This window comes from Cherax quadricarinatus, chromosome 8, assembly GCF_038502225.1.
Source record: "Cherax quadricarinatus isolate ZL_2023a chromosome 8, ASM3850222v1, whole genome shotgun sequence".
In the NCBI taxonomy this organism is placed as follows: Eukaryota; Metazoa; Arthropoda; class Malacostraca; order Decapoda; family Parastacidae; genus Cherax; species Cherax quadricarinatus.
In genome coordinates, this window is record NC_091299.1 from 10,508,426 (window position 1) to 10,519,591 (window position 11,166).

At 46.0% G+C, this 11,166-nt stretch overlaps 1 protein-coding gene across 1 annotated transcript in view; it reads left to right on the forward strand.

Annotated features, from left to right (window-relative positions):
• LOC128685415 (hydroxylysine kinase-like) overlaps nt 1-11,166 on the forward strand; it is a 64,943-nt gene that overhangs the window by 42,135 nt on the left and 11,642 nt on the right. The gene's annotated exons all lie outside the window — the stretch shown is intronic.

Below are 11,166 nucleotides of genomic sequence, written 5' to 3' on the forward strand. Positions count from 1 at the left end.
CACTCATCCCAAATCACTCAACCATATACTCACACATGCACCTTACTCCCCATGCACTAAAACACACACAACCTACCACTAACCTCCCGACTTCGTTTGGCAAGCCCATTTGTCCCCCCCCCCTAAAATAAACGCTCTTCACCACACCTATGGAGAAGGAGCATGGACACTGGGGTCGTCCCACAGTTACTAAAAACAACAGACATAGCCCCACTCCACAAAGGAGGCAGTAAAGCAATAGCAAAGAACTACAGACCGATAGCACCAACATCCCATTTCATAAAAATCTTTCAAAGGGACTGATTACCTCAAACTTCTACTCTCCTTACCCACTTCTACTATGTATTGGACTGATGAAGCCACTGTGTGGCGAAACGTTTCTTCAATAAAGATTCCCATGTGTTGCATAAGTGTCTCAATTCTTCAAACTCCAGGTAAACACCTAAACTCACACCACCCTCCCTTTCTGCCTCACAACCCAAGAAAATCCCCAACAGTGATAGATTTGTAACCCTCTGAGAAAGCTCCTCCCCACCTCCACCCATACACCTCCCTATTTCTTTTCATCATGCGACAAAAGGTCGCCACTAAAATGCATTTCTGCACCTCCCAATTACTCTTCCTGTGCACGCCCCATGATATATACACGAAATCCATCATTATGTACGCTACTCCCCTGGCCATGTTCTCCCCACCCCCCCTTGTCAAGACTAAGCACACACAACACCTACACCCCAGTACCTCCTCTCCTCCCAACCACTTTCCCCATCCATTCCCTCATGCCTCCCAAAAAAATTGCAAAAGTACACCACATGGTATGCCGTCTCCAGTCTCCCACACAACCCACGCCAACCCCCCTCTACCACCTGTCAATCTCTGAGAACCGATCCCGACAGCAGAATCCCATGCAAAAACCTAAACATCACCACCCTCACCCTGGGTCGTAGCCTCAGTTTACTGAAACGACTCCACATTGTCTCCCATGCATACATAGGGAACAGCCCCTCTACTGGGGCCACCACCTTAGGAACCAACATTTGACATAAATCCCCCACCTTTAACTTCTCCGGCTCACACTCCCACACTATAACCTGCAACACTCCCTCATAATACCTCAATTCCCCACCCCCATACATTCCTCTCAATTTGTCATGCAACCTCTGTATGTGGCCCCCACTCTGCCCCCTCAGCCTCATCAACTCCCTCCTGATAAATACACATTTCACCCACTGACGCAGGCCCAACAAACTTAAACCACCCTCCTCGCCGGCAAAGTCACCACCTTCCTCCTAATCCATTCACAACCCTAACCCCCATAAGAATCGAAATACATGCCTAAGAATATACATAATATTGGTTCCTGACAATGGGAACACTGCCACCACATACCATACCTTACTGTAAAGCAACACATTAATAACTCTTGCCCTTCGCAATATCGTCAAATGATAAGGACTCAGCACCCCAAACAACTTTCCACACGTTCCACTATACACAAAGAACTCATCTTCCATGCCCTCCTTTGCGATTCCTTCATACAAAATGCCACATATTAACAATTGCCTCCTCACCACGCCACAGTCCTATTTGACTCTGTCGCTCCACGCTCCCAGTCCCATGACCATTATTTTTTCAACATTTACCATCATACCCTTTGCCCCTCCAAACATGTGAACCATTCCCCCAGCTCACTCAGCCGTGATCCCTCCCATACCAGAAGCATTGTGTTATCAACATACCCCACCACTTCATGCCTGGTCAAGCCTTCTGCCGAGATCCCCCCACACACCCTGTCCCCTACCAATCTATATAACGAATCCTGCACACATGTAAAATAGTAGTTGTGATAGCGGGCATCCCTGCCTAAAATCCCAATTCATGTCCACCACTCCCCCCACACATCCATTAGGCTGAATTCTTGCTTTTGCCCCCTTATACAATATTCCGACCCACCCCACAATCTCATCCCAAAATCTTGTTTGCGAAGGATACACCTTAAACCCTCCCATTCCACATGATTGTAAGCCCCCTGCCAATCTAAAGCAACAAACCTCCCCTCCTGCAACTCCTTCAAACCCTCCACAAACCCCTTAAGTATCCCGTACCCCGTCACCATCGATCTCCCTGGCAACCTGAATTGACCCTGTGACACTACCCTCCCCATGACACATTTTAACCTGTTTCCTAAAACCTTTGCTAATACCTTTGCGAACAATTTATAGTCCATTCACATGAGAGATATAGCCCTATACTCTTGCAGGGTGTTCTGCACCTTTCCCTTAGGCACCAACACCACTACTGCCATACTTTGCATCTCCCCCAACTCGCCCCCTCTTTCATCCTATTGAACAACTGCACCAAAAAACCCCCTCAACAGATCCCAATGCTGCATATAAAATTCACGTGGTAAACCATCAATACCTGGTGCTTTGCCCCTGCTCATGTCTACAAGCCCCCTCCATGTCTCACCCTCTTCAATGGCCCCATCCAGCACTTCCCTATCCTCTGTCCCCAATGTTGCTGGCACAAAGCCACACACCCCTTCTAAATCTACCCTATCCACACTTCTACTCCTCCAGTTCTGCCCATACCACTCATCCACATACACACTCATGCCCTCCATTGTTTTCAATGCCTGCCCCTCCCTGAAACCCCTCACCCCAGAGTGAACTACCAATCCCAATATTGTGATCACCTTCCTCCTCTGCTGTTGCCCCCTCACAACACACGCCAAAGGCTTATCCCCTGAAAGTGCTTCCTCCACACCTGCCTGCACCCTCACCACATCAAAATGCTCCTCCTGCACAGCCCATAACCTCACCTTCAGGTCTTCCATTACCTCTGTCTGGAAAGCACCCCTCACTGCCCCTTGCTCATAACAACACCCCAACCTACGTTCGAAATAATTGGTGAGCCTGTACCATAATTGATTTATACGTTTCCCCTCACCCACATAAAACCTTTGGATCTGTGCCTTAGCCACGCTGTCCCACCAACATACCACATCCTCCACCCCCTCTGCCTCCACAATAAGCTCCTTCCACAACAAGGCAAACCTCCCCCACCTCCTTGTCCTCAAGGATTTGCATGTTTGACTCCCAGTAGCCCCCAAACCTTTTCACCAACGAATCACACGCCACCCCCACCACCACCACCACTCTATGTTCTGAATAAATCACTTCAGTGGTGTGAAAAGACTCCACTGATACCACTTGCATCATACATATCCTGTCCAGCCTTGCCGTATAGTCTTCCCTTACAAAAGTATATTCCACTTCACCTGTCCCACCCCAAAACGCATCCTTCAACCCTATATCTCTACAAAGGCCACCCAACATGTTCGAGAAATGCTCCGCCCCCCATGTCATCATGTCTTTTCTCCTTATTACACAGTTCCAATGCCCCCAATCAATGCTGCTGAGGGTAGAGATCTCAAGAAGTACACAAGCTTCTCTTGCAGGAATGCTGATTTTATCCTCACATCGCTCTCCACAGTTCAGTTCAACCAAAGAAGGGTGCCAGGGCCCCTTCAGCTCAACTGAAGAGTACCAATGCTCCTTGAACAAATGCCTCATTACTAGACCATATCTGGACAAACACTATAACCCCGTTAAAAGCAGACATAATCACAGATAACACCACTGACCACTATCCCATCTTTCTCATAACCAACTTGTGTAAAGTGCCCCAGGACACAACTAAGATCACATTACGAATACATGACGAGTCATCTGTTAGTAACTTTATTTCTTAAGTAACACTGGCTGGCAAAATGAGCTAGCAGACAACTTCGATATTGATGAATGTGTTAATATTTTTTTACAAAAAAAAACTCTATAACATGCATTGCCAAATAAAAACTAAGCATATCACAGCAAAGAGACTAAACAGCCCCTGGCTTACAAACAGCATCCTCAAATCTATTCAAAAAAAAAAATCTATATGAAAAACAGTACAGAATGGGTCTAATAACAAAGGATCTCACAAAACGTTACTCGTCAATACTAACCAACCTAATAAGGAGGTCAAAAAAACTGTATTATGGAAACAGATTTCATGACATAAAAGCTGATATGAAAAAGACCTGGAAAACCTTATCTGAAATTATAGGAACAAAAAAAAAAGCTGTCACAAAACAGATTGATTAACTTGACTAAACCAGATGAACCTCTCCTACAGCCAACTAATTCTGCCAACAAACTTAATGTCTTTTTCTCTACCGTAGGAACGAAACTAGCAAGTAAAATCCCAAACTCAAGCATTCAACCAAAAGACTACCTCACTGGCAACTACCCAAATACTCTATTTTTCATTCGTTGCTTGACCCTTGGGAAGAGCGGACGTGAGCAGAGACTGCCCCCTGCCGTCAGTTGGTGTCACTTTGGTTTTCACAAAATGGCGCAGCAGGGTCGATGCTTGGTGAACACTGTCGACATTGAAGTGGTTCATGGGGCTGTTTATGCTCATTCGACTCAGCTTTTACTGCCGGCTGTTATTAGGGATACATACAGTATAGCAAATGAAGAGCTGTACGGAGTGACTTTGAATGGAGCCTACAGGATCCTCGTGAAGTTCTGTAATGCCAGTGTTTATGAGGATATCATCACCAGATATCAAGACTTTAGTATACCTGTGAATCCAGCTGTAATGGTGGGACTTCATGATGTGTCCCGATTTTTCACATGGGTGAAAATTAGGAACGTGCCTTTTGAAGCTGATGAGGCAGACCTGCGAGGTTTATTTGAGAAATACGGACTGTTCTTTTGGCAACAATGGGTATGTGGAAGGAGGGCTCGTATGCGGGGATGCCTGAGGGTAGCTTCTCTTTGAAGATGACTTTAAGGCATCCCATTCCTTTTTATGTGCAACTGGAGGATTTCAGGATGCAGGTGCTGGTGACATACACAGGGCAACGATGTACATGTTGATTGTGTGGCGCCTGTGACCACATTGCGGTGCAATGTTCTCGTCGACGGGACGCACAGGAGATGGATCAACATGAGGAATCGCTGGAGGACCTGGGAACGACTGTGGTGGCACATGTGGTGGAGTCGTTCGGATGTAAGACATGGAGTGTGGAAGTAGATGAAGCGATGTCATCGGAGAGTGGGTGCGCCACACTGCCAGGTGAACAGGGACTACCGGGCAGGAACACGTGACCGTGGGTCAGGTGCCACTTGGTGGAGGAGAGGACGAGGAGGTCACCTTTGATTCGGTGCTCCATGACCTGTTGGGTACTCTGGGAGACGTCTCTGTGGAGGGCCTTGTGGGTGCTCTGGAGTCTGTTGAGAACCCTGGGCATGTGGAGGTGGATGTGTCGGAGAATAGTGTGGATGCTGCCTTGCAAATCAGAACTGTAGTGGCGGAGGTGCATGAAGCAGACTTTAAGGAGGTTGTTGGGAAGAGGAACCGAGTGTCTCGGAAGTGGGCAGCTGCTCCTGCCGACATGGAAGTTGTGCTTACACTGACACAGCGTATAGGGAAGAAGGTTTGGGCCGGTGTCGATGGGTGTGGCCTTGGAGGGCCCAGGGGTAAAGGACCTGTGAAAGGGGGCCCCAGGGGCCCGACAGAGGTCCATGGGGGTGTTCGGAGGAATGGGAATAGAGGCTCAACTGTGCATAAAGGTAAACCTCCACTCATGGCTTCAAGAGTCTCACTATAAATGCTAATGGTTTGCGGAATGAACGGAAGTGCACTTGGTTTCGGGAATTTATAGTTCGGTGTGGTGTGGATGTGGTGTTCGTCCAAGAACATAATCACAAGCCAGGATGCGAGTTGGTGATATAGGGCTTTGTTGTCTATGCAACTCACTCGCTGCATTTGAAAGGAGATGTGGCAATTTTGCTAAGGGGGGCTAGCCCATTTACTGTTCACCATTGGGAGGAGGGGGGGGAGAGGAGAACTGTTCATGTGGATGGGTCGTGGGGGAGGGAGAGGGTGTCCTTAGTGTGTGTTTATGGTCTGGCAGAGGGGGATGGTAGTGTTAAAAATTAATTTGTTCGAGATGTGTTGGTGTATCACTTGTGATCCCTATCCGCAGTCGCGGTGGTGGGAGGGGATTGGAATTGTGTGATTTGCCATAAGGATGTGGAACCCAGAGGGGCGGGGTTTTGTTCGGGAGTATTGGATGAATTGTTAAAAGGGGTGGGGTTGGTGGATGTGAGGGGTGCAGCATGGGATGTTGAACACACTTTTCTGCAGCAGGGATATGCAGCTAGACTGGATAGGATTTATGTCACTAGGAAAGCTGTGGTGAAGAGCGTCCGTGTTGTGCACGTGGGGTTTTCGGACCACAGGGGTGTTCTGGTGGTTTTGGCTTGGGAGGGATTGCCGCATAGGTATAAGGGTTATTGGAAACTGAAGGTACATCTCCTACATGATGTTGAGGGGGTCTTATTTGCAAGGTTCTGGGAGGGGTTGTGGGATGGTGGGAAGGGGAAGGGAGATGTGTTGGTGTGGTGGGACACAAGTGCAAAGCCGAGGATTCAGGAATTTTATGTTCATCAGGGGCGGCAGGAGAGTCAAATGGCTTACAAACTTATTAGGTATATTGAGGGGCAACTGCAGGAATGTTATGGAGGAGAGGGGCTGGGGGATACCCAGTGGAGGATAATGTGGGTTTGAAAGATAGACTCAGGGACTTGCATAACGATAGGTTTGACACAGTGCAGGTGATGGGTGGTTTGGAGCAGGTCCTACAGGGTGATAGGCCATCAGTGTGTGTTCTGCATGGACAGGTGTGGTGGCGAGTGGCAACAGAAATGGTGGGACTGCGTGTGCATGCAGCGATGGCGGGGTATACAGTGGGGCAAGAATTGGTAATGAATGAGGGGATGGGTGGGTACATGGATGTGAGTGAAGGGGCATTACAGGAGATGGGTGATTGGGTGGAGTGTGTGCTTGACAAGGGTGATAGGGCAATGTTGGGAGGGGCCATCACCGAGGTGTGGGCGACTCTAATGGGCATGTGTCGGGGCAAGGCCCCTGGTATAGACGGTCTGCCCAGTGACTTTTACATGCAACATTGGGGTGTCCTGAAGGACTTTTTGGTATCTTTATTTATTAATATGAAGGCGCGAGGGGAGTTAGGGGTGTCGCAAGCGACCGCAATTGTTGTTTTGGTCCCAAAGGGTGTTAGTCAACAGTACGGGACTACTGTATGATATCGCTCATGTGTGGGGACTACAAAATATTTGCAAAGATATTGGGTAATCGCTTAAAGAGGGTCATCAGTAATCATCGAGGGACAATATGGGGTGCTGGGGCGTTCTATGTATGAGGGGCGTGGGGTCATCAGACATTTTATAGGGTGTGGGAGTGGGGGAGGGGTGTTAGCGATTGATTGGGAAGCAGCATATGATAGTGTTGAGAGAACAGCGTTGAGGAGCTTTATGAGATGGCAGGGGTTTTGGGAGGAAATTGTGCAATGGGCGCGTATGTTATATAGGGGAGCCGGTACATGTGTGCAGGTTAATGGGAGGGTGGGAACTTGTGTGAGGGTGGCTAGAGGTTTGTGACAGGGATGCCCTCTGTCACAAATCCTGTTCGCGTGTTTGCAGAACCCTTTTTTATAGGGCGGTGGAAAGGTGTGTCTGCGAGGGTGTGTGGGAGGATAGGAGTGGTGGACGACTAGGTATCATAGGCTATGTTGATGCTACAATGGTTCTTGTGCATGGGAGGGAGGGTTTAGAGGGTTTGGGGAGAACTGTGGATGTTTTTGGAGCAGCGACAGGTATGAAGGTGAATGTGGATAAGTCTAAACTTCTAGGATTGGGTGGGTGGAAAGGGGGAGGACATGTGTATAGAGGGGAGAGGTGGTGTGTAGTGGATAGGCTTAAGATTTGTGGGATTGTGTATATGGCTGATGTGGAGATTGCGAGGGAGGAAAATTCCACGTGTCGTGAATAAGGTGCTGGGGAGCTTGAATGGGTTAAGGTCGACACATCTTACTTTACACCAGCGGGTCATTGTGATAAATGTGCTTCTGTTTAGCAAAATATGGCATGTAGCTGCAATGAATCCTTTGGTGTCTGGGGATGTTTGGAGACTTGGGTAAGGTTTCTAGGTATATATGGGGTTCAGGGTGTGATTGGTTAAGGAAGGAGGTAGTGACACTTCCGGCAGCCAAGGGAGGGCTGGGGTTAATTTTCCTGGGTAATAGGTTAAAGGGTGTTTATGTTAAGCATGAGTTCAGGCGGGAGTGCAGGGAGGGGGGGGTTGTGTAAGGTGAGAGGGAACATTCAACAGTGATGGAGGGGGAAGGACTTACGAGATTGTGAAGCGATTTTGCGGGAATTTTTGTAGGCCAGTACAACAACAAACATTCGGGTGGGGTCTGTGGAGAGGAGGGTTTAGCCTCAGGTGGCAGTCACTGTGGAAGGAGCGTACCCCATGTATGGGTGGGACAACATCTGGCACCGTTTGAAGGGGTTGCGTCTACGACCGCAAGTGAAGGAAGTAATGTTTTGGTTTCTACACGGGATCTTACCGTCTGGAGTGGTTTTATGGGACAGACGGATTTGGAAAGGTGGGGTGCGTACGTTTTGCGGGAAGAGGAGTCTGCTTTCCATGTAGTCTACTTTTGTGAGCGTTTAGGGGTCGTGAGGGAATGGATGGGAAAGGTGTTTCGATTGGTGTGGGGGGGGGGTTATCGGTGTTGAGGGCATTAAGCCTGGATGTGGGAGGGGTGGAGGACAGGGTTCAAAGTGCGGTGGCTTATGTAAGTGTTGATTTTGTTTATATGTCATGGGCGATGCGAGAGACGATGGTAGGAGAACGGCACAAGGCATTAGCAGCAACTTTTTATAAAACTAAGTGTCGCAATAAAGAAATATACAGGGGAAGGTGGGAGAGGGATTTTCCAGAGGGTTACAGGGTTTTTACCTTGGGGGGATTTGTGGAAACTGTAGTTGTAAGCAGTAGGAACGGGCTGGTCTCCCAGGGAAAGAGACATATTTTGAGTATGAACGAAGTATGTTCTGACAATGTATTGTGTGTTGGTGGGACTCAGGAGGAGACCACTGTATGTACAGTAAGGGGTTATCATAATTTTCTACTGTGATTTTTATGACTACCTTACTAGGTCGCAACGTTTAGATTGTGATTTTGGCGAAGCCTTTCTTGTATAGTGATTCAGTGGACTCAGGTCGGGTCCTAGATGTGTAACGTATGGGGAATGTTCAGGTATGGTTGGGTGTGTCTAGTGTGTGGTTGGGGAGGGGGGAATGTGGGTAGTGTTGTTGCATGTGCTGCCTCTTTATGTTTCTTTTAATGTTTCTTTTGTGTAACCTATATTTAGGAGCGTGGAGGCGCTGTTTTACATGTTATATATATATGAATTTTCAATGAGTGGATTGTGTAGTCACGGTTACCTTCGTTTCTCAGCTGTATTTTTACATATACCTATATGTGCCTAAATTCAATATGTACCTGAAGTTTTAAATAAAATATAAAAAAAATACTCTATTTATAGCCCCAACAAATCCTACTGAAATCTCGCTTATCATCAAAACACTAAAGAACAAGACAGGGGACTTAACTTACCATCACTCGTGTATAAAAAAAAGCTTCTCATGTGTTGTCACCAATTATTGCAACTCTTTTTAGCAAATCCATTGAATCTTCCACCTTCCCATCCATACTCAAGACTGCAAGAGTCACCCTGATCCTCAAAGGAGGTAATCCAACTGAATTGAACAATTACAGGCCTATATCAAACCTGCCCCTGATTAATGGTTGACCTATCTCGAGACAGGCAGAGGGCAAATTTCTAGGTCTCCACCTTGACTGCAGTCTCAAATTTCAGACACACATACAGCAAATTTCCAAGAAAGTCTCCAAAACAGTAGGCATCCTTTCAAAGATACGGTAATATGCACTCCAGTCATCTCCTCTAGCTTTGTACCACTCTCTCGTTTACCCTTACCTCACCTATGGTATTTGTGCATGGGGCTCAACCACAGCAAATCACCTTCAGCCTTTAATAACCCAGTAAAAAGCTGCAGTGCGATTGATTACTAACTCCTGCAGTAGACAACACACTCCACCACTTTTCAAGAGTCTTAACTTACTAAATATACAAAACATGCACACTTATTATTGTGCCTACTACATACACAAAACACTATACTCTAATGTAAACCCTCCTCTCAAACTCCTCCTTGATAGCTATAACAGAACACACAACCATAATACGAGACACATCACTTTTCGATAACTCCAGTGTCCATCTCTCCCTATGCAAAAATGCTATGCACGTAAAAGGCTCGAAGATCTGGAATTCATTGCCAGAACACACTAAAGGACCCCTGTCTGCAAATCAGTTTAAGGCCCAAATAACAAATCACCTCATCATTCAAAATTAACCATACCTAACCACTGCCAGTTTCTCAAAAGCTACTCATATTGTGCTGCTGAATGCTCAACCACTTACTACTTTGAAATTAGGATTTCTGTTCTTTTCATTGTTTTAAATAGCAGTAGATTGTAATACAGTACATCATAATGTAAATTGTTCCATTGTAATACCAAATTTCATTGTTTTAAATAGTACTAAACTGTATTACATCATATTTAAATTGTTTTAAATTGTTACATTCTAATACTCTAATCTTTATTAACTAATTCAATTATGTAAAAAGTCTTTACTAGACTTATCAAAACCATGTAGCATCACCTGATATAATATTCAATTCTCCTGTACTCACTCTAACTCATTTGATGACCATATGAACTATGTATTATTGCCTTACTATTCTTAAGTTAATCTTTAAGTTTGCCCAAAATGCACAGTATACAGAGCGGCTTTTGGCATGTACATCCAACTATTATATTCCCCTGTACAACCATGTAATTTGTCAAAATAAAAAATCTAAATCTAAATAATACTTTTATGCCTTTGCAGAATTTTTTTTCAGTTTTACATGGTATACTTAGTCATCTTGCATCCTCTAGTTAATCAAACATAAGAATTTTTCTGTGTTCCTCATACACTACAAAATAAATTAATATTTATTTTTTATTAAGTACAGTGCCTGTACAGTTTTTTGAACTGTAGTGTTGGCACATCTCTGGCAAGACAGTGATGGAGCGAATGATGATGAAAGTATTTCTTCTTTTTCAGGCCACCCTGCCTCGGTGGGAAACAGCTGATATATATATATATAT